Source organism: Carlito syrichta, unplaced genomic scaffold (assembly GCF_000164805.1).
Source record: "Carlito syrichta isolate Samal-C Ts95f unplaced genomic scaffold, Tarsius_syrichta-2.0.1 Scaffold301951, whole genome shotgun sequence".
Taxonomy (NCBI): Eukaryota; Metazoa; Chordata; class Mammalia; order Primates; family Tarsiidae; genus Carlito; species Carlito syrichta.
Genome location: NW_007246047.1, coordinates 152887 through 164754, shown reverse-complemented (window position 1 = coordinate 164754; position 11868 = coordinate 152887). Strand labels below are relative to the sequence as shown.

Genomic DNA, 11868 nt, shown 5'->3' with positions numbered 1-11868 from the left:
TTTTAGTTGGAGTCTCACTCTGTCACCCAGGCTGGAGGGCAGTGGCATGCTCCTAGCCACTGCAGCTGTGGCCTGCTGGGCTCATGTGATCCTTCTGCCTCAGCCTTCCAAGTAGCTGAAACTACAGGCGTGTACCATCACGCCTGGCTAATTTTTTGATTTACTGTAGAGACGAGGTCTCGCCAATTTGCCCAGGCTGGTCTCAAACCCATAGGCTCAGGCAGTCCTCTTACCTCGGCTTCCCAAAGTGCTAGGATTATAGGCATGAGCTACTGCGTCCAGCGGTTCATAAAGTATTAAAGGGAACCTTGGAGAAGTGACCCTTGGTGTTCCAGTAAAAACTCTAATCCTCCATTATTGGCCTGGCTTTATATCACCCTGGAAAAGATCTGGATGGCTGGAGCAGTTCCGTCCAAGAGATCATGAGGAGATGCGCTCAAGCTGGGCTGCTTCTGGGCCAGTCATGCTCTGGTTAGAGAAGACCTCTCTGAGATGGGCAAGTCTTGGCTGGGCGCAGTGGCTCACATCTGTCATCCCAGCACTTTGGGAGGCCGAGGCGAGAGGATTGCCTGAGTCTGTGGGTTCGAGACCAGCCTGGGCAACTTGGCGAGACCTCGTTTCTATAATAAATCAAGAAAAATTAGCTGGACGTGATGGCTCATGCCTGTAGTTCCAGCTACTTGGAAGGCTGAGGTTGAAGGATGGTCTGAGCCCAGATGGTCGAGGCTGCAGTGGCCGTGAGAATGCCACTGCACTGCAGCCTGGGTGACAAGAATAAGACTCCAACTCAAAACGAAGATACATAGATAGATAGATAGATAGATAGATAGATAGATAGATAGATAGATAGATAGATAGATAGATAAGATTAGATAAGATAGTATCTTGAGGAGCCAGATATGGTGACATCAGTGTGAAGGGACCCCTCAGAAGGTGTCTGTGAATGTGATGAAAGCTCAGGGTTGTCTGCAAAACAAAAACAGAACACATGATGATTTTGTAAATAAGAAATTCATCTTTTAAAATGTTGCTGGCCAAGCGTGCTGGCTCACACCTGTAATCCCAGCACTTTTTGAGGCCGAGGTATGTGGAACACTTGAGCCCAGGAGCTCAAGACCAACTTAGGCAACATATCAAGACCTTGCTTCTACAAAAAAATTAGCCTGGTATCTTGGTGCACACCTGTAGTGCCAGCTACTTGGGAAGATGAGGTGGAAGGATAGCCTGACCCCAGGAGGCCAAAGCTGTGGTGAGCCATGATTGTGCCACTGCACTCTGGCCTGGGTGACAGAGTGAGACCCCCAACTTGAAAAAGCCTTGTGACTTTTGTTTTCAGTTACTGTGAACCAACAGCAATCCTCTGAGACATTTATTGAAGATTTTTTGTCATATTTGTTTGTAGTTTGGTATTGGTCTTTTGACTTTGTTTATGGTTGTATTCTGACATACAGAAGTTTATTTTTCTATAGTTAATGTATTTTAGATTTAGAAATCCTTCCAGGGTTTTATACTTCAGATTAGTAGTGATTGTGATTTGGTAAGTCGGAAAAGTGCCAGCAAATCTGGATGTTCTCGAGTTCTTTACTTGCTCAGTTAAAAACCAGGTTGGTGAGAAGTTTACAGCTCTTGTCTGTGACAGAAGCCTTTGCAGCCACACGTGGCTGGCTAAGGTAGGAATTGGGAGCTGAAAGGATGATAGGGAAGCAGGAGCAAAACTTCTAAGAAAAGGAATCATTTCATCATAGGAAAGGAGTGACAAGCTATAATAATATAGATGCCTCGTAAGATAAAACACCCAGGTCCACAAGTGAGGCTTTGTTCTGTTTGAAGCATATTAAACCTTCTCATTCAAGATCTATAGGAATGAGTGATAGTTCTCTGTAAATTGACCTGGAGGACTGATAACCTTTCTTGGAGTTGTTGAGGATTTGGAGGTAGTAAGACTTGACTTGGTGAACAACTTGGCATGGTAATGTTAAAACAAAAAATCTGGGGGAAGAATTGTTAGGAAGGAAATATTCCAAAAGAACTGACTCTTTATCTTTTCTGTTCCTTTTAAACTCTGGGTTCTTGAAAGGAATCATGTTTCCTTCATTCTTGTACATACAAAAAGACCTCATGGGAGGAGGGAGGGAGGGTGTGAGTAATGCTTTGGAAATATAGTTTATTTTTTATCTTAAAAACAGAAGAGGTAAAGCTTAAAGTACCAGTTGTCACTTGATCCCATCATCCTTCTGTCAAATAGTCAGGCATCATGTACTCTTAAGAAGTGAGAAGATGTGTTGACTGTTCCTTTGTCCTCAGCCTTTTTCTAAGTATTAACACTTCACGTGACCCTGGGAATCACTTGACCAATTCAACTCTTTGAAGGCTAGAATCTTTGGTAACAAATTAGAGTGGAGCTAAAAGTCTTTGTGTCACTGTAAAAGAGTTGAAGGACATAAAAGATGGCTGAATTTGTCTCTGACAGAAATGCAAGTGAACCATATTGCTTTGCAGAATGATGCTTGCTGCCCTGTTCTGTGATAAGTAAACCTCTGTTACCTAGCCAGATTTTGGGATGGCGGTTCTTCCTTTTTGAGTCAGACTCTCACTCTGTAGCCCAGGCTGGAGTACAGTGGCATGCTGCTCACGGCCACCACAGCCTTGACCTGTTGGGCTCAGGTGATCCTTCTATCTCAGCCTCTAAGTAACTGGAACTACAGGCATGTGCTACCATGCCCATCTAATTTTTTGGTTAATTGTAGAGATGACGCCTCATCAAGTTGCCCAGGCTGGGCTTGAACTTTTGAGCTCAGGCAGTCCTCTCACCTCAGCCTCCCAAAGTGCTAGGATTATAGGCATGAGCCACCGTGCTTGGCCTTGGGATGGTGGTTCTTAACTTGACATTTCGTTTTCTTTTTTTTTTTAGTTGGAGTCTCACTCTGTCCCCCAGGCTGGAGTGCAGTGGCACGCTCACAGCCATCACAGCCTCAACCAGCTGGGCTCAGACGATCCTTCCATCTCAGCCTTCCAAGTAGCTGGAACTACAGGCCTGCGCCATCATTTAACTTGACATTTCAAAGTAAAGATGAAAATTTTTTTTAAGTGGAAAAGAGATTTTTGAAACAAATTCATAATTATAAGAGGTTTTTGAAAATTAAAGAATGAGTTGTTTTGTCATTTCTTTGCAAAAAAAAAAAAAATGATGCCCTGTACAAAGTCTGTATTAATGTTCTTGAGAAATTTAGAAAAATATCCTTTAAAAAAACCTTTTACCTCTAATCTCAGCACTTTGGGAGGCCGAGTCGAGTGGACTGCTTGAGCCCACAGGTTTGAGACCAGCCCGGGCAACTTGGCGAGACCTCGTCTCTACAGTAAAATTAAAAAAAAAAATTAGTTGGGCGTGGTAGCATGTGCCTGTAGTTCCGGCTACTTGGAAGGCTGAGGTGGAAGGATCGCCAGGACCAAGAAGGTCAATGTTGGGGTGCCTGTGAACGTGCCACTGCACTCCATCCTGGGCGACAGAGTGAGCCTCCCACTCACCAACAAAAACCAAAAAAACTTTTATATTTATAGAAACAAGACATGTGGACATGTATATGGATATGTGCAGACATGTGTTGTTTATATACACATATACTATGTGCTTTATGTTTACCAATACAGTTTCTTACATTGTATTTTTTATAATTGTACATATTTATGGGGTGCATGTGATTTGTTTTTTTGTTGTTGTTTTTTTGAGTTGGAGTCTCACTCCTGTAGCCCAGGCTGGAGTGCAGTGGCATGTTAAAGGCTACCGCAGCCTTGACCTGCTGGACTTAGGTGATCCTTCCACCTCATCCTTCCAAGTAGCTGGAACTATAGACTCACGCCACCGTGCCAGACAAGGTCTCACGAAGTTGCCCAGGCTGGTCTCGAACCCCCGGGCTCAGGCAATCCTCTTGCCTTGGCCTCCCAAAATGCTGGGATTACAGGCTGAGCCTCTGTGCCAAGCCACATGTGATATTTTGAAACATACATATAATGTGTAGTGATCAAATCAGGGTAATTGAGATATCCATCATCTCAAACTGTAATCTTTCTCTGTTTGGGGAGCATTCCAAATCTTCTAGCTATTTTTCTCTTTTTTTACTGAAAAATTATTTTTGTTTTTTTTTTTTTTGAGTTGGAGTCTCACTCTGTCGCCCAGACTGGAGTGCAGTGGCTGCTCCCGGCCACCGCAGCCTTGACCTGCTGGGCTCCGGCGATCCTTCCACCTCAGCCTTCCAAGTAGCTGGAACTACAGGCGCGTGCTACCACGCCCAGCTGATTTTTGGTTTATTGTAGAGATGAGGTCTCGCCAAGTTGCCCAGGCGGGTCTCGAACCCGTGGGCTCAGGCAATCCACTCACCTCAGCCTCCCAAAGGCACAGGATTACAGGCTGAGCTACTGAGCCCGGTTTGAAAAATTATTTTTGATGAAACAGGATCTTGTTAGGTTGTCCACGCTGGTCTTGAACTCCTGGACTCAAGTGATCCCCCTACCTTGGCTTCCCAGATTGCTGGAATTATAGGTGTTAGCTCAGAATTTCAGTCTTATTTATGGCTGAATGATATTCCATTGTGTATATATGATATATTTTCTTTATTCTTTCATCTATTGATGGGCACTTAGGTTGATTCCATATCAGTATACTTTTATCACCTGCTTTTTTCAGTCAGTAATCTGTTCTTCCACTTAAGAACAAGTTTTATTGTATTTATAATCAGATTATCCCCAGTAGGTCCAAAATGTTCAAACCAGTATCTAGTCTAGGACCACACCTTACATGGGGTGGTTGTGCCCATAATCTTTCTTTCTCTAACGCGGTCCATTTTTGGTAACATCACTGATTTATCGAAGGGACCAGCCCTGTTGTTTTGTAGTGTTTCACCTTTGGATATCTCTGGTTTCTTCTGTGTGGTATCTTTTTTAACTTTTTTTCTCCATCTTCAGTATATCTTATTAACTGGAAGTTATAGCTAAAGGTTTATGCATTAATAGTAAATGCTGCATCATATCAGAAAACATACACTACCTAAATAACCATTAATGATGCTAAAAATGCACACTAGATTAGGTGTTACCCACCTAATCCCGTCAGTGTATGGTTTTCTCCTCATGACTTATTGTGCTCTGTAGGGTATTATTTTGTATCCCCATCAACTGTTCAGTGTTTTAAGCAACAAATGATCATCCCTGCTGAATTAGCTTTATTAGGGTTTTACTATAATATTTTTCAAATGATCTCTTTCATTCTTCCCGTGTTAGCTGGCTTTGTTTTATGGAGTTGAGCTTTACCTATTCAACTGGGGCTCTTTGGTTGCCCAAAACCAAACATCCATATGAAAAGGCAAAATGGATGGTCATTTCTCTTTAATACCAATTTCAAAATGAAGTGCTGTCTTAATAGCCATGAAACGGAATTCTATAACCTGTTTTAAAACCATCTACACCAAGGTTCAGTGGATATTGAGCTCATTTGGTATTTTTTAAACATGCAGGACTTACCCATTCGATTTTAGCAGCGTCCCAGTAGCATTAGCATCTGGGAAGCTGGAAATTTGCCAACTTGATGTATATTGTTGCTGGATGGGATTTACAAATGAGTAGAAACGTGGAAGTGCAAAATAAATGGCACAGCAAACTGTCAGCGCAGAGCTTGCAAATTGCTTTCCTCCAGGTTTTAAATAGGTTACCTTGGTATAGTTAATAGTGGTAGCATATAGGTTCCCTGTATCACTCTATGTTATTATTCTTATTTTTAAGCGGTTTTGGTAACACTTAGAATGCGTGTAAGCATTTATGTCGAAAATTATGATACTAATTAGGTTCTAGGAATATATGAACTCAACCATATGTGAGGAGAATGCTAAATCGTCTTGCATTTGCGATTGCCTGTACAGTTACAATAAGAGCTCAGGGACTTAATCTGTTATTTAGTGATGCTCTTTGGAACCTGTGGTCCCACTTTTTTAATGATTTGGTTATCTCAGACTCGGAGTGGCTGGTGCTGGGTGAAAGGGACTGGGCGGGAAATGAAGGCAAGGGAGTCAGGGACGGGCACCTGGGAAAGAGTCCAGTTCCGCAAACAACCGTGCAGGCAGGGCCACAGAGACCCTAGGGTGGAACGAGGTCACAGACACCCTTGCTGGGTGTTTGAACAGCAACCGGGCAACTGCCAGAAGCAGCCAGGTCCCAAGCCTGGGGAGGTGGCAGCACGGGCCCAAGTCAGAAGCCGGCCTGCCTTGTGAGGTGGCCCTGTGACATAGCAGTGGGCTGCCTTCCTCAGCCTTCCTCACAGTCCTGCTTCCCTTGTCACCCGAGGGAGCCCGGCTGGCGTCTCCGCTGCCTGTGGTGCTTGTGGGGTGGCATTAACTTTGGGAAAGTGTGGAGAGAAATGACCCCCCAGCCATCTGTGCCCCTTGACTGCAGATCAGCTAAGCTCCCCGGAATCTTGGATCCCATCCTCGGCTTAGAAAAGGATGGCTTCCTGTCTATAAATAAGGCCTGAGTGGTGGGCCGTCTCCCGTCAGTCACAGGCAGCGTCATCTGGGATGAGCAGTTAATGCCACGGTCTGGAAAGTTTTATGGAACTCACAATGTATTTATAAATAGTTGCGGAATTTTTCCCTTCTATGTTTAAAAAGTAGGAGTTTTCTTTTTTGAGTCAGTCTCACTCTGTTGCCTAGGCTAGAGAGCGGTGGCGTGATCATGGCCACCATAGCCTCAACCTCCTAGGCTCAGGCGATCCTTCTACCTCAGCCTCCCAAGTAGCTGGAACTACAGGCACATGTACTGTGCCCGGCTGATTTTTTCATTTATTGTAGAGGTGAGGTCTTGCCAAGTTTCTGGGCTGGCCTCAAGCCCCTGAACTCCAGCTATCCTCTCGCCTCGGGCTTCCAAAGTGCTGGGATCATGAACCACAGTGCCTGATTAGAGATTTCATTTTTTAAAGTCAAGATTTTTGCTTTGTTTTTAAAAAACTCCTTCCCCTCAAACGTGTACTTATTCTCAGGTTCTGTTGACTCATTTTCATTAGCTGCCTGGCCTTGGTCGCTAGGTAGGTACTACTTTGGAGTTCCAATTTCGTCTACATTGAGGAACATTATACTAGCCTGCTGCATGTATAATAAGAGTGATTTAAACAGGTAAAACTATTGAAATGTAAGGTCATAGGATTATTCTTATTTAACATAATTTTTTTCTTTTTTTATTAAGACACAGTCTTGTTTTGTTTCCCAGACTAGCGTGCAGTGGTGCGATCATAGCTTACTGTAGCCTCAAAATCCTGGACACAAGCGATCCTCCCTCCTTATCCTCCCAAATAACTAGGACCACAGGCATGTGCCACTACTTGCAGCTATTTTAAAAAATTATTATTGTAATTTTGTAGGATGGAGTTTCACTGTGTTGCCCAGGCTGGTCTCAAACTCCTGGCCTCAAACAATCTTCCTGCCTTGACCTCCCAAAGTGCTGGAATTACAGTGTGAGCCACCATGCCCGAGCCCTGAACTTTTTCACCAGTATTTGTGTAGGAGCTGTCAAATGATTCATCTTATTTTATCGTATGAAACGGTTTGTTCCATATCCTTTCCCCTGCTCACCTTTTTTATTTAGCATTTGAATATGTAAGCTTATTTTCAGTTTGTATTGTGTCATGAGCTTTCTATGTTAATCTGAAGAGAGTGATTTTTTTTTTTTTTAATCAGTCAAATTCTTGGCATAAGACTAAGTCATCTGGCTGACATGTGAAAATAGTCAGAAGAATTTTTAAATGCTAGAAACATTGTGACATTTCTCCAAGAAGAACATTTGAAAATAGTTCACTAGTTTCTCAGGATGCCACATTTGTTACTGGAATTTGAATGCCCTTTGTTGTTCTTAGCACTCGGTTGTGATGACTTGTGCAATGTTTTGGATTTTAAGTCATACCAAAGATTTTTGAAGGATATAAATAAAACCTCAAAATGTTGTGTATAAGAATAGAAATCGCAGGCGTGGTGGCTCATGCCTGTAATCCCAGCACTTAGGGAGGCAGAGGCGAGAGGATTGCCTGAGCCTACGGGTTCAAGACCAGCCTGGGCAACTTGGCAAGGTCTCATCTCTACAATAAGTTAAAAAATTAGCCAGGTGTGGTGGCGCGCACCTGTGGTTCCAGCTACTTGGAAGGCTAAGCTGGAAGGATCCCCTGAGCCCAGCAGGTTGAGACTGTGGTGGCCATGAATGTGCCACTGCACTCCAGCCTGGCTCACAGTGAGACTCCAACTCAAAACAAATAAATAAATAAATAAAATAAAAAATTAGCCAGGTGTGGTTCCGTATGTCTATAGTTGGGAGGCTGAGACAGAAGGATCACCTGAGCCCAGGAGGTTGAGGTTACGGTGAGCCATGGTTGTGCCACTACACTCCAACCTGAGCAACAAAATGAGACCCCGACCAAAAAAAGAAAGAAAGAAAGAAAGAAATCAGAAGCATGCATTTTAATTGGGCTTTTATTATTTGAGACCTGCGCATCAGGAGGGAAATGGTAAATGATGGAGTTGTGATCCTTTTCCTTGTCATTCACTTACCTACCCACTGCTAATCGAATACTTCTAGATTTTGGAACATGACTTAAAAGTTCTCACAGGAGCTGGTGTGGTGTGGCTCATGCCTGTAATCCCAGTACTTTAGGAGGCCAAGGCAGGAGCCCAGGAGTTCAAGACTAGCCTGGACAACATAGTGAGACCTTGTCTCTACAAACGAAAAACTTTTTTGGGGTTTTTTTTGTTTTTTTGAGTTGGAGTCTCACTCTGTCACCCAGACTGGAATGCCGTGGCATACTTACAGCCACTCCAGCGTCAGCCTGCTGGGCTCCAGTGATCCTTCTGCCTCAGTCTTCCAAGTCCCTGGAACTACAGGCACGCGCTCCCACGCCCAGCTAATTCTTTTTTTTTAACTTATTGTAGAGATGAGTTCTCGACAAGTTGCCCGGGTGGGTCTCGAACCCGCGGGCTCAGGCAATCCACTTGCCTCGGCCTCCCAAAGTGCTGGGATGGCAGGCGGAGTCACGAGCCTGGCCAGAAAAAACTTAAGAAAAAAAAAATCTGTCCTCATGGGAATTGAGGCATGCAGATGGTATGCCTCAAAAATGGGGCTGGTGAATGGTTGGGGGAAAGTCCTAGGAGTGGCTGCAGTGTTATTCCACAACAGCAACAACAAAAAGACCTTGCACCATGACTTTGAAGTCCACCACTGACATCTCAAGTATTTTCTGCCCCAGTATTTTAACTCTTCTTTTGTGATTGCTGTTTGCTTCTTCAAGAAGAGACAGTACGGTCTTGCTGATGCTTTCTAAGCCCTCTCTCTGTACTTTCCATGTGTTTTTTAATTCACTCTTAACAAACTGAAATCATTTGCCTACTCGTCATCGTGTATGCTGCATTGTTATCTGTGGCTGCCCAGCACTTTACCCCAAAATTTAGTGACTTCAAACATCAGTAGACAGTGCAATCAGACAGTGTCTGTATGTCAGGCATCTGGGATTTTTTTTTTAAGTTGGAGTCTCACTTTGTCGCCCAGTCTGGAGTGCAGCTGGGCTCAGGTGATCGTTCTGCCTCAGTCTTCCAAGTAGCTGGGACTATAGGCGCGTGCCACCACACCCGACTAATTTTTTGACTTATTGTAGAGACAAGGTCTCACCAAGTTGCCCAAAGTGGTCTTAAATCCGTAGACTCGGGCAATCCTCTTGCCTCCATGTCCAAAGTGTTGGGATCACAGGCGTGAGCCACCACCGCATCCAGCGGTGTCTAGGAACTTCTTGAGTGGGTCTGGTCTGGTTCTGAATCTTGTTTGGGCGGTAGTCACCTGCAGGAGCTCTTCTAACGTGGCTTGCTCACATATCTGAAAAGCTGGTGGGATTGCTGGACTTTCCTCACCACGAGGGCTGTCCGAGTCTCCTCCCAAAATGGCTCGCTTTACCCAGAGCGAGGGCTCCGAGGGAAAGGAAGGCCGAAGCCATGTCTTTTTGTGATCTAGCCTCTGAAATCTCACTCAGTCATTACTGCAATATCCTGTTACCACAGGGCACCCTTTCCATCGTGGGAGGGGACCACACAGGCGTGGAAATAGCAGGAGAAACTGGCTGTCACAGCTATTTAATCTCTCTTGGTCATCATTTGTTGTCTCTTGTTCTCAAATAGCACCGTGGAATTAGAGTAGACATTCTCTATACATAGCTTCTCCTGAAAATATACCAAAAGAATTTCAGAAATGCGTCGTGTCCAGATTGTCAGGAGCACAGGGATAGATCATAAAACTGTAACAGTTTAGAACTTACTAATCTGAGAATTTGTGTTAATATAGGAGTCACAGGATTCTTTTAAGTAACCTTTCATTTGAAAGGCCTTTTGAATCGGGAAGATTAGTTGGTGTAAAAGCAATAATAATAGATGGACAGCAAATATTTCTGTCATTATTAGGTAAATAGATTTATTCTGGATCTCTACATTTCCTTCAGTTTATCTTATTGTGGTTTATACTATCTATTCATGTACAGACATTCCCCATCTGGACTTAAAAATTACAGTGTTTTTAAAGTCCATGGTCAGGAATGTAGGTTCTTTTTCCCCCCACAGGAAAAAAATGCTACATTGTTCTTGTGCTCTTTGAATTGAACTTGTGTTCCAAAGCTCACCCACAGTTATTTAATGTATTAGGCATTATTTTTTGTTTTGAAAATCAGAAGGAAATAATGCTGCTGCAATTTTGCTGATTAAAGAAACCAAAGAACTGCAATCTTGAATGGGAAACATTATCTTAAATTGATGGTTAAAGGAAAATTTATGTAGTTGGAGAGATCTTAGGAACTAAGACAAATTCTGAAAGAAGTCTCTGAATTTCATTCCAATACATAAGTGAGTCAAACCTTATTCTCACTCTCATTGGCTTAAAGGTTTTATTTTATTTTTTGGTTTTAGGGTGTTTTTTTTTTAGGATTCTAGGAAGCTCTAAAAGAGAATGGAGGCCGGGCACAGTGGCTCAAGCCTATAATCCCATACTTTGGGAGGCTGAGGTGAGAGGATTGCCTGAGCCCACAGGTTCAAGACCAGCCTGGGCAACTTGGTGAAAGGTTTTCTATACAGAAAATTAAAAAAGAAAAAATTAGCTGGGTGTGGTGGTACATGCCTGTAGTTCCTTTCGGAAGGCTGAGGTGGAAGGATCGCCTGAGCCCAGCAGGTAGAGACTGTGGTGACCATGAGCATGCCACTGTACTCCAGCCTGGGCAACAGAGTGAGACTCCAACTCAAAAAAATGAAAAATTTTAGAAAATAAAAGAGAATGGAGAAAAAATACTTTACTGATATTATATGGAAAGTCCTAGAAGAGGCAGGAGACACATTGGAGACTAGAAGGGAATGAGGGAATTTGGAAAACAAGCAATTTTTTTTTTTTTTGGAGAGGGGATCAGGGTCTCATGTTGTCACTCAGCGTGGAGAGCAGTGACGTGATCATAGGTCACTACAGCCTTGACCTTTGGGTCATCCTCCTGCCTCAGCCTCCCGAGTATCTGGGACTACAGGCACATGCCACCATGCCCAGCTAATTTTTTGATTTTTGTAGAGACGAGGTCTTGATATGTTACCCAGGCTGGTTTCGAACTCCTAGGCTCAAGCATTCCTCTCGGCTTGGCCTCCCAAAGTGTTGGGATTAGGAACGTGAGCCACTGTGCTCAGTAATGCTAGATTTTAAAAATATTTTACTTTTCATGAAGTAGCTGTCTTTCTAAATACCACAGAGGTTGCTGAGAAGAGTTGCTGGCCAGGGCTCAGATTGCAAGCAACAGAAACCAGCAGTGGCAGGTTTAAACAAAAGGGGAATTCC

The 11868-nt window shown here is 43.5% G+C and overlaps 1 protein-coding gene across 1 annotated transcript in view; it reads left to right on the top strand.

Moving 5' to 3' along the window:
- Window positions 1–11868, top strand: part of CDC14B (cell division cycle 14B) — a 78979-nt gene that overhangs the window by 21481 nt on the left and 45630 nt on the right. The gene's annotated exons all lie outside the window — the stretch shown is intronic.